Source organism: Anser anser (assembly GCF_964211835.1).
Source record: "Anser anser genome assembly, chromosome: 12".
Taxonomy (NCBI): Eukaryota; Metazoa; Chordata; class Aves; order Anseriformes; family Anatidae; genus Anser; species Anser anser.
Window position 1 is genome coordinate 23,191,928 of NC_139733.1, and position 18,189 is coordinate 23,210,116.

At 44.4% G+C, this 18,189-nt stretch overlaps 1 long non-coding RNA gene across 5 annotated transcripts in view; it reads right to left on the reverse strand.

Moving 5' to 3' along the window:
• Positions 1-14,840, reverse strand: part of LOC310880132 — a 155,134-nt gene extending 140,294 nt beyond the window's left edge. For all 5 annotated transcript variants that reach the window (XR_014571468.1, XR_014571469.1, XR_014571470.1 and 2 more), the window contains exons 1-2: positions 9,600-14,840; positions 8,796-8,926 (exon numbers count right to left, since the gene is read on the reverse strand). This is a non-coding gene — a long non-coding RNA (uncharacterized lncRNA). The remainder of the gene's footprint in view (positions 1-8,795; positions 8,927-9,599) is intronic.
• Between the last annotated feature and the right edge of the window lie 3,349 nt (positions 14,841-18,189).

Genomic DNA, 18,189 nt, shown 5'->3' on the forward strand with positions numbered 1-18,189 from the left:
CACAATCTCATCCACCCAGCAGGGTTTATTATCCATGAGGTCAAATGCAGCAGGTATATTTTAAATAGAAAAGTAGATAAAAGGTAAAAGCAAGTTCAAACTGTTTGAATTCAAACAGAAGCATCCAACAGCTACTCAATTTCAATGGGATTTATGTGGCTGCTGCCTTCAGACTCCTTTGAAAGCTTTATGAATAACTACCTCCCCAAAAGGTGCTCATATACAAGTAATTTGCTTAACTAATTATCTTTAAATCATGTCCGTTCAGCACTGTTCAGCCAGCTATGGCCACATATCCTGTGGCAGAAAAGTTCAGAACACAACTCAAGTATGCAACTACAGATATGTCTTAATAGAAGCAGTATAACACATCATACAGATGTTTTCTTTAACTACTTCCAGAAAGTTTCTCTACCATATTCCCCATAGGTATAGCAGCTCAGGGGCTGGCGTGCTTATTTTAAATGCTTGTTCATATAAGGCTGATAGAGATTTGGCCAGTGTGAGATTAAAACAGGTTAAGAGTTGTAGAACAAAACCAAACATGTTGCATGATCCTCTGTCCCTTGAATCTGAAAGCACTGTTAATGTTTTTGATCTAAAAGGATCTTTGGGAAGAAGTTGTCCGGTCTTGCATTCTCAGCTGTACCTCACCTATGGTTAAACAGCAGGTATCAGCCACCTGCAAGGAAGCTGCCAGAACCCATCCGCGGGCTGCCCCTGCAGGCACATCTCCTTCCACAGCACGGATTTCCAGTGCTAATTGCGCGTAAGGATACACAAGTATTTTTAACATGAGCAGCTTCAAGAAGAAATGCTGCTACCAGTGAAATAACAGAAAAACTGAGTTCTGCCATTTGCTGCAGCAGCAGCAGGGTTCCTCCCATGCCTTTAGCACCTCTCCGTACCTGTGTGTTCTTGTATGTTATTACTGCAATGCAATCATCTATTGTGTTCCCTGATCTTCATGTAAGAGCTTTCTGAAAAGCGTTCTGTCAATAGACATTTCGCCTAAATCTCAAAACATGTTTGACAGAAATTCACAGGAAGAACATTTTAAACCATTTGAAGATACTGGGGTTTGCTAACTTATTCCTATAAATATTATGCTAAAATTTTCTTCCCTTCATGAATCCACAAATTCATAAGGAGTCAAACTTTACATCTGATACAGGCATGATTTGAATGGCCCTGCCAAGGAACCTGTTGTATACACTTTATATAAGATTAGAAGCAATTTTAAATATAGTTTCATGATACTCATTTAGTAACTACTAAGATTTTAACATAATTAAGGGAGGTTTTATCCTTTGTGTGCTATTACTTGGAATTTGAATGAGTTAATATTTTGCCATTGCAGCGGTCCTCCCTCTGACTTGCACCACACTGAGGCTGTTACTGGAGTGGTTTGCAGGAACAAAAGCAGAAATACGTCCCTTGAGAGTCACCTAGCAAAATCCCCTGAAGCAGAGTGAGGCGTCTCATCATTGACAACAGAAAGACAAAGAATACACTGCTCTCCAAATCATTGCTCCGCGGAGATTCACAATCTACAAGATGTAAAAGGACATGAGGAAGATGACTTTTGTATTGCTTTAAAATCATTGATAGCAAAGGCAATGCAATTGAAGCAGCACTTGCCCTCAGCAAATTCTGTAAATGGCCTTTAGTATTTTAAGAACAGGGCAGCAAAGGAAAATGTCCAGAAAAGCAAAATCCATTCAGTTTACTGTCTGTAGGGATGCAGCATCACTGCTTGAGGTATTAACAGCAATCTCAAAAATCCTGAAGTATGATACAGATGGTATCATTGAAAGCCACGCACTGTCTGCCCCAGTTAGCTGCCTTGTCCATTTGCATGACTGGGAACAGCTTTGGAAGACATAAGAGGTCACACTCATTTCCGTGGGACAGATTTCCAGTTACAGCAGTCAGGTTCCGCTAGATTCCTACATTGCAGTTCATAAGTGACTAACACAGTAAGGACTGAGGGACTTTGGGTGCGTTTCAGCTTTCACTTTTGTGAATCACCAGGAATAAAGGTAAATTTAAACAAGTACTTTACAGTTGTAACAGTTTGCTAGCTTATTTTTTTTCATTATTTTCATTTTCTGCCACTTGAGTAAATAATTCATTTTCTATCTTGCTTTTCACAGTCAAGCTTCCTTTCTTCCTATTCCCATTCCTTCCTACACAACTCTTTCCCTTATCCTCCATCCTCCCATATAGGGTGACTTGCAGCACAAAGCAGAAGGGAAGTTTTCCTCAAAGACTTCAGATTTCTGTGTCTCCAAAGTTATTTTCCACCTTTGTATTATCCAAAAAAAGCTGTTGCCATATTTTGATTCTAGGAAAAATGGGAAGGCTTACCTGACACCTTTTAAGAAAACACTTAAATGTTGTTAAATAGAAGTAAGCCTCGAGCAACTTGTGGTGATGAGGTAAAAATGTGTATTAACATTCCTATGTGAGTCCGGTGTGACTGCCAAAGTTCCAGTTCCTCACTCAGCACATCAAAATAAGCTGCCCGAAAGCAGAGCTACTCTTAGCTGGATTTGCGCCACTGTATTGAACAGGAGGACAAAAGCAGGAATGGCATAAAAATATCTACCCATCCATTCATCTTCCTGCTGACAAATGCTTTGGGCTGGATGTCTGAGAGGATGACACAGACAATATAAGAAAACCTTCCTTGGCAGGACTCCAGCCAGTTGGTATTTCTGGTTTTGAGAAACTGCACCAAAGGTAACAGAGCAACCTTTCCATTTCAATTTTTCACGTTCCCATGCGTGCGTTTTTTTCATCTTGTTGAAGTCCCACCCGCCCAGCCCAGCCATAACGCCGGCTGCAAGCCTGGAACAAAGCCTTCTCATCGGCTTCTCCTGCTGGAACGGAGTGAGAAGCGGTGGAAATGTGAAACAGGCAGCGGTCACAGGCACGGCAGCTCTCAACAGCCCCAGCTGGCCCTGCTGACACTCCATCAGCCAGCCTCCAACAGTTCCCCAAGACACAAGAACAAAGCACACAAGATCCAGCCCTCAAAGAACTTCTGTGGGTCAAAAGCAGCCTGATAAATCACGTTCCTTCTATGCACGCGTTTATTCCCAGCACTTGTTCTTCTCTGGTGGTGCCCTTTGTGGTTGAGTCAATACTGACAAATTCTGGGTTTTTAGTTCACTAACCTAATAAAGTTTGTGAGACTGAAATGATTTTGTGGTTATACAGTGAACAGACAGTTTGGGGCGGTTGTTTTCTCTTCTCACTGGCAGAGCTACAGCCCCTCATAAGGTTACCAAATACCTTTAGGGTTCTTTTTTTGCTCAGGTCTCTGTCAAGGTTATGAAGCCTTGTAACACTGATCTGCAATTTCCAGATGTCCCTCTGTACCCTGAAACACTTTTAGATCAGGTTGTATGTCATCTGGAAATCCCAGCCAGCTATCTGAACAGGCACCCGCAATTAAAACTTGGTCTCCAGGAGGTGCTGAACAAAACTACCGTAATTCATTTCTCTTAGCTTCAAGGACCAAACAAAAACAAAGGGCTTAATTCAACTCTGGAAGGCAAAATAGTCCATTGACTTTAGGGGAAAGCAGAGTTGAAATTAAAATGGGATTTTTAAACTGCTATGGACCAGATGTTTTGTATTATGGCTACAATAGCTTCTGCAGGATATTATCTGCAAAGTCCTTTTGGGATCTTGTGCAGTGAGAGATACTATATAAACACTGATATTAATTATCCTGCTATTGTGAATGCTTATCAGTGTTCTGGAATTTCAGATGTCTCATGTTAACATTATGGCTTTTAAAATATGGCTTACATTAAAAACAAGTGGTTTTGCTTTCAGTCCCAGGAAGTACAGAACAATAATCTAAATAAGAAGGGGACCTACTTGGACTGGAGTGTCAGCTCAAGGAAACAAAGCAGCTTGGGGAAACCTTTGCACCAAGCCTCACAAACCAACCCTCCCCTTAGGTCTGTGAACATGAAAGGCTTACATAGCTCTACCTGAACATCATTCCTGGCAATGCTGTGAGTTCATGTCCCAAGCTTTTTTTTTTTAAAAAAACAATAACATTTATGAATAAATATTGTAATCACCTACAGATTTTCTTCATTAGTTCTAATTCTTCAGATATATCTTAAACAGATGCCAGTTAGCACTAAATGCACTTTGAGCTGTAGTAACTGGCAAATTCTCTAAAATATCATTTACAACGCTCAGTTCCGTTAGAGATCAATACTTTTCCCATAAATCCCACCTATTTTCTTAACTCTAAAGATCCCTTAAAATTTGGCAGTTACGCAGCCGCTTGGTGAGTAGTTTAACAGCTGCCTTACATTAAGTGTTTTACCACAGTGCCACCTGGTGGGGCTCTAGAAGTGAAATCTTTCACTAGCGGCTGGTTGGGCACTAACAGACGTTTCGGGGAAAGCAGTAATGCGAGCCCTGCCGTCCAGACAAGGAGGAAATGGAGAAATAGGATTTTTGTTCTTCAGTGCTGCCTACAGTCTCAGCACATGGAAAGAGTAAGCATTGTCTCCAAGAATGCAGTGCAGTGGCAGCACCAGGCATATTGGAAAACCATCGGGCTGGAATCACGGAAGAGTAAAGAGATGCACAAGAGACGTACAAATATTTGCAAATGTTACTGCTTAACACGTTAACCCTATTCAAGTAAGATGTGCTTACGCATGTAGCGTGCTAACAAACGTAAGCCAAGCTTGCAAGTTTATTACTGTTTGCGGTGCTCTGTAGTCCCCCCAGGTTTTGGCATGGCGAGGCAGTCCCGAGGTACAGTGCCCATGGGGCTGCAAGCTGGAGAGCAGCTCGGCCATTCCTGGTTCAGAGCTAGAACCTAGAAGTACAGCTGAAATCTGAACAGCGACGGGAGTCAAGTCTTCTATTTGTCTTGGTGTCTGGGTGCCAAACCAGCAGAGGAGTTGATCAGTTCAACTTTCAGCCCCTGAATGCTTCTTTTTAACCACTGTTTTGAGCACACTTATCTGTGTTTTCTTCAAGTCAGATCACTTCTGAAATGAATCTCCTTGTCATTTTCACTTAGTCCTTTTAAGTCTGTGTTGCAGAGTGGTTTTTGAAAGGCTGTGTCAATTACTTTCAGGTAAAACCAAACCAGATGCATCCAGCAGCACACTTTGTGCGCTCCAGCTGCTGCTCTTAGTTCACAGAGAAAGAAGAGAAGTTGCATCCTCAGCACCAGCTGCCTCAATCTGCAGTTCCAGCCCTCCTGAATTTCACAGAATTTTTACTTCATACTGTAGAAAAAAATCTAGATAACGCTTCCTGATTACTACTTATAATATTGGTGGTAGGTGGACAGTTGGACGAGATGATCTTGGAGGTCTTTTCCAACCTTGATTCTACGATTTCTCCTTTCATACTTCTGAACTTTCTGAACTCCAGTATTGCATCTGCTTATCTTGATGCATCGTTTGTTCTCATAAGTCACAAAAGATAGTTCATTACCCTATATTTGAATCACGGTGGTGCCACTGTCTACATTTTCTAAGCTATACGTTCAAGGAAAAAGAAAGATTGTCACATAATAACAGAATCTCTATGCATCTGTCCCACCTCACTCAACATTGTTCCTTTCATCTTTGCTATGAAAAATCATCTATCCAACAGATACATTCAAGTCTTTTGTGTAGCGCTGGGCCACAAAAACAACAAAAGTCAGTTCATAGAGGGCTTTGTCCCATAGAGGGCTTTGTCCCAGTTACTATTATTCCTTTCTGTAGGCAATCCTTCTCAGCACAACTTCTAACAATGAAAACATCAGTCTAGTATGGAGAACATTGTGCTTCACTGTACAACCATTACAGATATCTTGCACAACTTTCCTCAAATACGCCAGCATCTGACTCAAATCAGTATGCGTGGGGTAGCAGCACTACTTCCACACCTCACAAAAATTAATTTATTTGTGACTGGAGCATTAGAAGTGCATCTGCAGCTAACCTGGAAGACCAGTGGCATCCTTCCAAAGACCTTTCCAGTAAAAGGAAAAAGGCAAGTTCATGCAGTAAACTGGAGTGCCTTCTTGGTTTTGTGGATTGGTATGATTTTTGTTTCAGTGGAACTCAAGACTTATCAGAAAGTGCATCTGAGCACTGGATTGATGCATTTACCTGATTTCCTCTGCCACACAGAAAACCTCATCTTAAATACAGATTCAGAGATTAATGTAGATTAACCGAATTAACTGAATCTATATTCAAGTGGTTCAGTAGGAGCCACTCTCACCACAGCTCCATCCTAGGAGCTGCCTACAAAAGCATGCTTCAGTGCTAAAAAGGCCTGTACACCATCTAATTATGTGGGAACAACTCCTTGAACTTAAATGCCAGCTCATTTTTCAGTACCATTCTTTACTGTCATAAAGAGAGAAGCCAGGATCAGCTGTCCTGTTACCTGTGACAGCACTAATACTTGTGGTCAAGACAGCAGTCATTCTGGACTTAAATTGCTGCAATCTAACAAATATCATGCCACAGCTGATTACTCATCTGAATATGGCTAAGCAAAGGTCATTAAAGGCACATTGAATTTGGCATGACCAGATCCACACATTACAATGCAGTAATAAAAATTTGTACCAGTGCAATTTAGTTAAAATCAGAGCATTTGTGTGTTCAAAGTATTTGTGAAATATACAAGTAAGCAATAGCTATAAAAGAAAATAGCCTAATTGTATAAACATTGATTTTTTTAAAAAAATAATCATGCAGTATCTCCATCAGGCACTCATCTAAGGAGAAAGGAGGCATTCTGAGTAGCCACACTCTAATAGGCGAAATATCTCAGCCTTCAGGCTATAAATCAACTTCTAATTGTTGAAGACTAAGGAGGGAGTTTATGTAGAGATTACTTTATGCTCAATTCTCTGAGAGTTTTCTATTGATTTAAAAGTAAGGTCAAGCTCTAGCTGCCTGCTCCAGGGTTTCCTCTATGAAATATCTGTGTTTGATCATTGCTAGGTAAATAGAGAATTAAGAGAATGCCTAAGAGAAGGCATTGAATCAGGAGCAAGAAATAGGAACCAATAGTCTGTCCTTAAGATACCTGTTGTCATGATTTAACATGTAGTGAGAATAAATAAATACAAAATATAATATTATACATTAAAGTCTTGCCTATAAAGGGATGCAGTCTAATTAAGAGCAGCAATGAGTAAAAAGCTGGATGGCTAGGCCAGGCTGGAAACCCAGTAAAGTCAGCTTATTTACTATCAACAGCACAACCAGGACTGCAGTTCCTTCACTGTCGGATGTGAATCTGCCCTATAGCATGCTGCAGGGCTTCGTCTCTGTCCCCTGCACTCCTTTTCAAGTTACAGTCCTGCCATTTTTACATCAGTATTAAAGGATGGAAGGTAGGAGCTCCCTGAAGTAGCTCATCTCAGAGCTGCCCTGGAGATCATACCGCAGTTTAGTGGTGCCCTGAAGGTAAGACAAGACCAAGGAACACCAAGCCTTTGATCTGAATGCTCATCCAGGGCTTCTGCAGTCTCATCTTGGAACATGCAAATTGTGGCTCCTGGCTAAGCCCAGGATCAGTGTAGCAGTTCCAGAACAGCTGGTAGAGGGGTGAGCAGCACCTTCCCAGTGACTTTTGCTGTCAAAACCTGTACCTCAACATCTTACTGCATATCAGCAAGCTTTTAATGGTACCAAAACACTCCTCTGCCAATACATGAGCCTTTAGTTGGTCAAGGCTGCTCAACTGGGGACACCCTTTGGTAGCCTTTAGTTATAATGGGATACAGGATAAAGAGCTGAAATACTTTGGTGTCCCAGGCCTCATTTTATGGACTTGCCATACCCTAGGGTGAGAAGTGGCCCCACATAATTCAGTTACCTTATACTGCACTACTTAAAATCAAGCCCAAAATAATACAGTTACAAATCCTTAAGAAATGGGTGAAAAAAATAGGATTATTCTACTCACAATGTGGTTGCAGCAGAGATCACTTTTCCTTCACCCTGCTGACATCCTAGCTCACTCCTGGTGCAGTACCAGCGAGGGTCTGCCCTCATGCACCCTGCCTTTCCACCTCCCTCCCCACGGAGCAGCACACATCAGCTTTCACACCGACCTTCCCTTCGAGCCTGCGGGAGGTGATGCCCAGGCCCCTGACCCAAACACAGGCAGTAGTGACAAGGCCACACTGACTTTGCACATAAAAGTAGCAGATAGAGCAACGAGTAATTGCTATAGGTACAGATGTCTGCCTAATGTCAAAACAAGCTTAGATAAGTTCAGAAGGAAGCAGGTGCTTGCCTTAGATCTGTTAGATTAGCACAATGCTGTATTGCCCAGCATTGATACCCAGCAGCACCACAAACATCACAACTCATCACCACGTATATAAAAGTGCTTATGCCAGTGATACAGACCTTTTGCCCATAAAGCAAACTAATGTCTGACCAGTATGAAAAATGAAGCACCCAAACCCACTGCAGAAAACAAGTAATCTGTCACGTATGCTGAGGGCCCAGGACTAAATACTTCTTTGCTAGAAAAGAGATTTGCTGAATCTGCAATATACAGATTATGCCTGTCTTTTACAGCCCTATGACAGAGTGATTGCCGTTGTAGCAGAGATGAACCTCAGACTTGTTCTGCTCCCTCTTTAAATTGGGGACTACCTGAAAACCTTCATAATCCCCTGGGGAATTATAGTCCATTATACTATGAGCCTTCTCACGCATTTAATAGGGCGGCATGCAACTCTTCACATCAATTAAGTGTAAAATTCTGTTCCCTACCTTTAGTGGCTAGTTGGCATTCTTCAGAAAGAAATGTAGCGTTCCCAAGAGTTTACGTCCTGTCTGTATCCATTAAAACCGTGTGCAATGCATGCATCTAAATGGGTTCGCTGTATATAGGTTGCTGTTGCCTGTCAACAGAGATTGGATGGGATTAGTATTTAATCAGCATAGTTAGATGGTCCTCTTCTTAGACATCCAACAGCAGTACATGCACATAACATACAACAGTACTGGAATGGAAATGCTTTCCCTATGACAGCTGAATTCCCCAAATTCAGGCCTGGCTACAGCATGTAAGAACAGATGCAGGACCAGAGCACTGAGCACTCACAGCCTGGCAGGAGCCGGCTCCAATCTTCCCATTCACACCCTTAATGGGTATCACATTAGCCAGAGCCTACTCACACAGAAAGATGTCTCTAGTCAAGAGTTAATTATTAATAGATAAATTCAATAGAGAGATTTAACAAAAGATTAATTTAACAAAAGATAAGATTAACCCAATTCAGGTATTTCAAACACAGATCTCTCCATTAGTCTGTCTGGCTCTTTAAGCATTTCTTTCATGTCTACTGCTATGTATCTGGGTACTCCATCATAACTTGGCTACTGCACTCCTCCTCCTGTTATCTGGACGTTAACTTCTTTAGGAAGTCTTAGCTTTGGGGCACACTAACACTTTGCTATATCGCTGGTTTTAAAACTGTAAGCTTCTCTGAGGAACAAGAAATAGCAAGTTGCAGCATCAGGATGCAGTCCATGTGCCCGGTACAGAAGGAGATTTATACTAGCAGAACTTACACTGCTGATCCAGAGGAATAAAGTCAGATGCCCAGGAAGGCAAGCAGGACAGACCAGGGACTGGGCCAGCTCCAGCCAAGAGCGGAGGTGGCCAGTCAGGGAAGCAGGTCCAAAGCCAAGCCATGAAGTCCACCCACAGGCTGCGGTCAGGATGGGGCCCAGCCATCTCCAGGCAGGTCCATGCTGGTGAGACAGGCTTGGGGTCCGGGTGGGAGGTAAATGCACAGGGTCTGCCTGTGGCCAGGCTGGAGCCCAGCACACCCCAGGACAGCCCAGGAAGGGGCTGAGCCCCCTCACTGGGCATAGATAGGCTCCGGGCCCCCAGGTGCACGGAGCAGGTGAGGCTGCTCAGGGCTGTTAAGGCTCATTAATGCCCTCGGGGCCCTGGCACGGGGGATGAATAAGCACATGAAAAGGCTGCTCCTGCCCTAAAGAGCCTGTCTAACGGGGGGGAGGGCTTAAGAGCAGGGTAAGGTGTCGGGGTTTTTTGAGAGCTAACTGTTGGTCCAGCTGCATGTGATTATAGATGCTTTTCAGTTTGTTTCAGTCATTTAACCATCACTTCTGCCTGTAGCAACTTTTCCAGAGCAAATCAGAAGATGCCAGACAAAGCAAAATATTACAAATTATCAGAAAGATTTTACTCTCTCTACTTTTTCACCACTTTTTTTTTTTTCTGTAGTTAGTCTCTTTATGCTGCAGAGTGATGTTAACATTTCCATTTCTGTATGGAGAAGCTAAGTTTGTTTGCTGAGAACATAACTGGCTGCTTCTCCTCCTGACTGGCAAAATCACATTTCAAAAATCCATAAATAAATGCTACTAATAAAGAGACACAAAGAAGCCATCTGATTAATTTGCAGTGAAAGGCCAAAGAAACCACAAATTGTAGGATGGCTGGTGCCATTTTGCTTTTACAGGTGGCATATAAAAAGTCTAAAATAAATGTGTTTTCTTTTCAAAGAAATAAAAAAAAAAAAAAAAAAAAATTCCAGTGTCAGTATCTCCCTTGTTTCTGTTTTTCCTTCCTTCCTTTAAATGTTTCAAGCTCTAAATTTGTTCAGCAACTAGGAAAATACTTGTAAAGCCCATTTAATATTTACAGATATTTAGTGGCAGGAATAGCAACTTCCTTTTACATTTCCCAGCGGACGCTTCATGCTTCATATTTCACCGAGCCTGTCACAGCGCATTACATCACTCTGGGAAGCCGAAATAAAGATGAATCATTTGTGAAGCTCCTGTATCTCCTCCTGGTCAGCTTTTCCAATCGCATCAGAGTAAACTGATAAAGAAGCAGAAGGCTCCCCTCACGATGAACAGATAAGGTCTCAGATGTACTGCTGACGGGCCATTTTTCAGAGAAAAGGGGCCGGCATAGGAGAGGCATCCAGGAGCCGTTCTGGCTTTGAGCTTTTCCCCCATCCCCTCCACTTTCCCCGTTAGCGCAGCAGTGCTTGGATGTCCTGCCCACGTGAGCGCCTCCAGGAGCTGACCGCCGACCACCGCTCGCGCTGGGCACCGGGGAGGAGTGGCACGCGGCACGCGGCACGCGGCACGCGGCACATGGCACGTGGCATGGCCAGCCCCAGCTGGGAGCCGCGGCACCTGCAGGCTGCGGGTTTGGTGTCCATCCAGCTGCCAGCCCATCGCCCATCGCCGTGCTCCCAGCCGCCCGCCGTCCCGCCGCCACCTCTCGCCTGGCAGCAGTCTTTGACGCGCCGTGCTCGGTAGCGTAAGGAAATACCCAGCTTCTCGTCCATGGTGCTGTGGATTTAGTGTTAGCTTTTGGGATCCAAAGATAGTTTTTGCTGATAATATCAGAGGGGCAGCCGAATAGAAATAAGGAAGAGGTTTAATCCTGAAGGTGAGGCACAGCAGAAGCAGCTGCGAATACCCGTTTTTCAGAGGAGAGAACAAAACATTTTGGTGGCACGCCGCTGGCCACCTTTCTGCCTCCTCGGTCCCGTGTGTGTCAGCCCCAGCCCCAGCGTGCCCCCGGCACGGAGCTGCCCCAAGGGACGGCTCCACTGGGCAGCCGGGCTGCCGTGGGAAGTCTGTGTCTGCTTCTGGGCTGCCACGGATGTCCGTGAGATCTGGGGTCCTCTCGCGTTTTGGCTCCCTTTTTCCCAATGTTTAAATTTGGGTGAGTGTTTCTGGTGGGATGGCAAGCAAGTTATCTGTAGTGACTGTGAACATCAAAATGAGTTTTGAAAGGAGGAGAACACAGACATAAAAATATTATTAGAGGAATTATATGGACAGCAATTTTATGTCAGTGCAAAGGGTCTTGTACAATTATAATTTTGGAGTTGGACTCAATGATCCTTGTGGGTCTATTCCAGCTTGGGATATTCTCTGATTCTATAATTTTCCTTTACAGATAATTTATTTTTCACTACAAAATCCAAAGTTCTTTTAATTACAGAGAAGGGTCTTTTTTTAAAAGCTATATAAAGTTGTTCCCTGAATCAGTATTAAAAACGCACTCTGTTTAAAAAAAAAAATGCTGTTACATTTTTGTTCTCTGTAACACAAACAGCTTTTTTGTGCGTTTTTATTTTATTTTATTTTTTACTTTAAAAGTAGCATGTAATTAATCATGGATAAGCGTATGTTTCTGACTTCTATCAAGGCACTTGATTTATTTTTTTGCTTCCTTAAAGGCAAACACTGTTTATACCAAATTATAGCAAAAGTTTATGTTATAAAACATGCAAAGTAACTAGATAAATCTGTAAAATTAATAATATATCTGCCGTGTTTTGACATTGCCAACTTACAGCTTGAGCTAATTTCTGCTGAGGTTAGTGGACACTTCACCCACTGAAAGCAACAGAAGAATTACTGCTGCCTCCTCTGGAACAAGCAAAACCCCAGTCCCAGGATATGTGATAGCTGCTGTATATCAGGAATATCACAAATCGGCGTGAAATTGAAGCAGTTACACTGAAACTGTAATTTCTTATCCACGATTTTCCTCGTATATTTGAGTCGCGTGTCAGGGCAGGTGGAATCCTGCTCGCAGCAGCAGAGGAGCAGCCAGTGCAGGCTGTGTGTGATGACAAACTGACGACCTTAACTGAACCGTGTAGAGGAAAACGTCAGTCGTGCAGCCTTGCAGAGACCACGAGTGCACGGATAAACCTCTTTCACCCACACCTGTGTCTCAGGGACATCCTGGAGTTAAAGTACATGGACTGCAGGCACCGACAATGCACGCAGTCTAAAACAAAGTAGAAATATGCATGTAAAAGTCCGATATATAAGAAAATGTGAACTTCTGACTTCCTGACATTTTCACTCTTGAGGTCTCGGCACAGCTCTGGCCCGGTACCCGCGGGAGCTCTGCGGAGCGCCGTGCCCCAGCAGCCCGAGGGGACGCGCGGCTCTGGCCTTTTCCCCTCCGACACGCGGGGCATAAATCAGGAGGGGGACGTCCGCGTCCAGCTGGAACGCCGCTGCGAGAACATTTCTCCTCTCTTCTATTTTTAAGGGACAGAGATTGTTCTCTAAGGAGTGAACAAGAAATATGTAAAGAATCATCCAGGCTCACTTACGGAATATTTTTTCGTTACTATCTAAGGCGAGGTCTCTGTATGATGTTGTCAGATGGTCAGATTTTCCATCTTCTGAGCCAAACCTTTCAGTACTTTCTCAATCAAAATTCCAATCGATCTGTCATTGCTCATTTTAAGTACATACAATCAGATTAAGGCCAGGTTTCAAACATGAGTGAAAGCACTTTGGAGGATGGGTTACCACGTGCAATGCTTGCCCAGGTTTTGCTGGAGAAATGCTCCTGCTGATGGCAAGTCCTGGCTCTGCTTTCGGAACATGACTGGTGCAAAGAAGCGCTGAGGGGAGCGCGTCTCTGGGGCACGCAGTGTGCCAGCCCTGGGGACCCCTCCTCTTTGCCCCACGGCGCGGCACCCCCGGGAGGGGGCTTTACACAGCCTTGGCGGTTTACTCGCCTTCTCGGTCTTCTTCAGTTCTTTCAAAAATGAGGGCAATACAAGCTCAAACAAGTTCTCCTCCAGACAATGCAATCTGTTTTGACACGCATGGCATGACAGGGTGGTATAAAGCCTTTCCCTTACCGCAGAGCTGTCAGTTCTCTTCTGCAACCTGTGATTATTTTTATGGAGTATATTTTAATATACACACCCCGAATGCTCAGAGATCACCTGCATGCCACTCTGCCGCAGGCATTTCCAGGCCGTGGCACCCAAGCCCCCTGTACCTGGTCACCTGTGATCCTGGTGCTGCCCCTACATCTGCCCGGTGGGTTGCGTAACTGGAATTAAAAATGTACGAGGAGCAGCCCTGGCATGAATGTTAATCACCAGTGGTTCATCCTGAGAAACATGCTGCAAATCCCTTTGAGCCCTGCCTGTTTCAAAGAATAAGAGAGGATTAGGGAGAGACTCGCTCAGCTCAGTTTGTTTTTACTGGAGCAAAGTTCCCCACTGGCTGCCGGCAGCCGAGGAAGCGAACATCACATTTACATACACAGTCTTCCACGGGGAAAAATCTCTGATATCGCAGCACAAAGTCGTAACGCGCCAGATGGCACTTGCTGCTGGCTGCACGGGCTGTGCTGCTCGCTGGGGGCTGCCAGCAGCCGGGGCTGAGCCGCGGAGCCCCTGGACCAGCAGCACAGGTACCGGCATGGCCGGCTGCCCGGCCCCCGGCTGCTGCAACGGGGGGTGTCGGGTGCCAAAGCCACTGCAGAAACATTCCCGCTGAGAAGGAGTAATGGGCTCAGGTGTTTTCACCTGAAGAACAACTTCTGGGTGGCCTTTGAAGAGGTGCACATGCAACCAGTAGCCCTCATCCCCCAGAGGAAGCACGTTGGGTCAGATCTTAATGAGAGTTTTGCCTTTGTCTTCAGGGGCACAGGACTTCACCTGCAGGAGGTGGTGTTAAAAACCATGTATTTTAAATGAGGCCTTTATTTTCAGACATGCCCAAGGGTCAGAGAAATTTGCTGAAGGCTCTGACAGAAAGAATCTCACTTTTGTTTTTGGCATCCACACAGAGGAGTCCATGTCTCTGACAGAATGGCTTAAAAATCAATGTAGGAAGATTTTTTACAAGAAATTGTAGCCCAGAGCCCCCTGACAGCAGGACCAGCGAGCAACCGGTGCAGGTGCACAGAGACCTCGGTCACCTTCCACACCGCCAAGCTCCTATTCGTGGGGCCAGGTGGCGAGGAAGCAGCCAGAAGAAAGACCCAGACCCAGCTGGTACCTTCCATAGCCTGCACACCTCTTTCATCCAGAGAACAAAAGAATTAATATTTCTTTTCCTCCTGGTTCACGAGGCTTATAGGCAGCCTGCTCTCTGCTTGTGACACCACTGAGTTGAAACCAATAACAGAGCAAAGACCACACAAGGTGAACCAGTGTTGTGGTCTTGAGCCCTTACGTGTCTGATACAGTGAACTGCGGCTGTGTTGTCATTGAGATGGAGGAATTATAACACCAGCTGAGGAAAGACCTAAACAATTGCAGATATTGGGCTGGATTTAGCTGGGATGCTGACACAGCACCATGGGGTCCCGCTGGGCAGGACAACTGATGGCTGGGCCCTAGAGTGCCACCAGCTTCCCTCGCCTCCCAGCCAGAAATGGCTCCCCAAAATATTTGGCTATGTGATTTCATGTTTGCTCCGAGGTATTTTATACACACTTCTCATGAATATTTAGCAATTTACTTGGACATTTTTGTAAATCAATTTTAACCAAGTGGGGAATATTTTCATAAAACTAATTTTGAACTTGCAAATCCAAACGTTCATGCTGGAAGCCTCATTAGAAGAATTACAAGTAATATGCCATTAATGTGTCCAACAAAAAGAAATTAATTCTGCAGATGAACTACAAATGAACTTCAGATCAAGAATTGTCTGCAGAAATCACACTGTGATGAATAGAAGAATAGTGAATACTGGCAATGCAGGGCAAGAAAATGAGGTAGAATTTATTGAATAAATTACTTCTGTTTTTGCTGGAGTTGCGGTCAAGAGATTGTTGGGCTGAGTCTGCCATTGGAACTTGTTCTATTACTGTAGGAATAAACAGTTTTTGTTTTCATTTCTTGACCCAGCATTTTCAGCTCTGATTAGTTTATTTTTCAAGATGGTAAGGAAGGGACAGGGATAGATGGGACTGAGAGAGCAACATCAGGCTAAAACCAGCTAGCAAAAATGAGGATTGTTAAGAAAAAAATGAGATCCAATGGTGTGTTTTTCATATCCTGATGTGTGCCTCGCTCAGGTGCAGCAGGACAGTCCCTGCCCTTCCATAACTGCCCCCCTGTGTCCCCCCACCTGTGGGTTGTGGCCGATGCCCTTTCTTCGCTCAGAGACTTCAAGTGACAAGCATCTCCTTCTTCATTGCTTCGCTCAGTGAGGAGGTAAGGAGTTTCCCACTGAAATGCTGAAAAGCTGAGACGTGAGTGCACTGCCCACGAGGGAAGGGAGCCCTCGCCGACAGCCGTCCCCATCGGGTTCCAGCGCACCGCTCTGCGCCCGCCTCAGACATCACCAGGACCACGGGAGCACAGACCTCTGCAGAGGGACTCGCCACGGCACTTCTGTTCCTGTCGGTGGCAAAAGAACAACGTTTGGCGTAAAGGCAGAACGCTGCTCACGAGCCCGCTCCGCTGCCCCATTTGGGTGGGTTTTCGGTGGGAGGTCGGCACATCCCTTCCTCGGTGGCGGGGCTGCAGCCGGGGCCAGGCAGGCTCACGGCGGGTGCAGGAGCACGGCACAGCTCAAAGTGGGCACGAAATCTACAATTAAGAGGAAGATTTTGTCTACGATTTTAATTGCTGTCACGTGTTTCCCTGCATTTCTTGCACGACTCTCTAGGTGGCGGGTGCTACCTTGCCTAATGGAGTTATTACAGAGCATTTCCTTATTACTTGGGTGTGTGCCTCTTGGTTGTAATTTACACCTAAAGGATGAGCGTCAGGGTACAGATAGATGTTGTCATTTGATCCATACAGAGCAGTACATCGCCATCCAATATCTCTTCATCCTTAGGCCGGACGCCCTGAGGAAGGGGAGCTCCCCACCGGCAGCGTGCAGACGGCGAAGCCAGCCCCGTGTGCGGTGAGCAGCCCGCGGGCTCACGGGGATGCAGCTGAGCGACCCGGCTTTGGGGTTTGTTCGCCTCTTTCTCTGCAGCTGCTGAGGGAGTTCCTGACCGTATTATTCCGCATTGCTGCAAACTTGACTCTTGTGTATCTGGCGATCACACTATGCATAAGTAACCAGATGTTGTCCTTTCAATTATGCATTTAAAAAAAAAAAAAAAAGACTTGTTCGATAAAGAGAAGGGTGAATAATAGCTCTAGTTGAAGTGATGATCCTGTTTTATTCAGAAGAGTCTGCTAGCCTACAAATGCTTCCATGGATTTCAGTAAGATGCAATTCGCTTATGAGCATTAGTCCAATTTCTGATTTCTCAAGATTTATAGAAAACCAGTACTTCTGAAATACAGAAACAAACCTGATAAATGGGTCTTAGCAGACTGGCGAACAAATCACAAATGACATTATCACAGTTCGTACTAAATACCCGCTTGTTCGACCACCTCAGCAGAATTATTCAGGGGTGAATGAACTGCACGTCCATGACTGGACTCACAGATTTATGGTCAATGTCTTCAAGTGATGAAGGAGGACAGGGATGTGTGTAGCAGTGCTGATACTTTTCCAAATCAACTGGAATCAGCTGCCTATTTGTTTATTACTGAAGACTACCTCCTTGCATTTCTGCTTCGTACAAAGCGTGCATATACACACAATATATCTGTGAACTTCACAGATGTCACATCAACAAAGAGAAAGGTTCAATGAAAAAAAAAAAAAAAACCAACAAAAAAAAAGAAGACAGTCATTTCAGATCTGGAGTAGATCAGTGTGGGGGTCCCCTGTGTTCCCAAGGGGGATGAATCCCCTTGTCCCATCCAGCCAGCATCGCGGTGGGAGCTGCGAGGTTTGTGGGCTAGGAGCTCTGTGTGTTGTGCTCAATAAATAGCAAGGAAAATAATTAGTAATTTGAGAACAGGGAAATTTGAAATGGTCAAGAACATGTTTTTCAACCTTCCCACTTTTAAAAAATAAAAAATAAAATCACTGCCTGTCTCTTTCTGACTTTGCAAATATAAACTGAGATTCATGCATGAGGAGATTTCAAGCAAAACTTAGTTTGCCTGTGAACATTTCACACTGTTCTGACCACAACCTGTGTTTTTGCTTTCTTTCTGCGGGTTCCAGATATAGTTTGGGAGTGGCTGATGTTCTTCTTTTAACCTAGAAAATAATTTAAAAAATGATAATTTAATACATGGTTTAAGATTTTGGACTGTCTTCATATTTCTCATCTCTGAGCTTACTTAGTACTTAGGCTACCGAAATAAAATCATCCATTAGGCTTGAGCTTTTTATTACCTCTTAATCTAATGTCCAAGAGCAGTTAAAAGAAACAGTGGATTACTTCAGGCGGCGGGATCTGAGCGCGCGCCGAGCAGCGCTGGGGTGAGGCTCAGCGTGCTGTAAGTCACCAGGAACTCGCGGG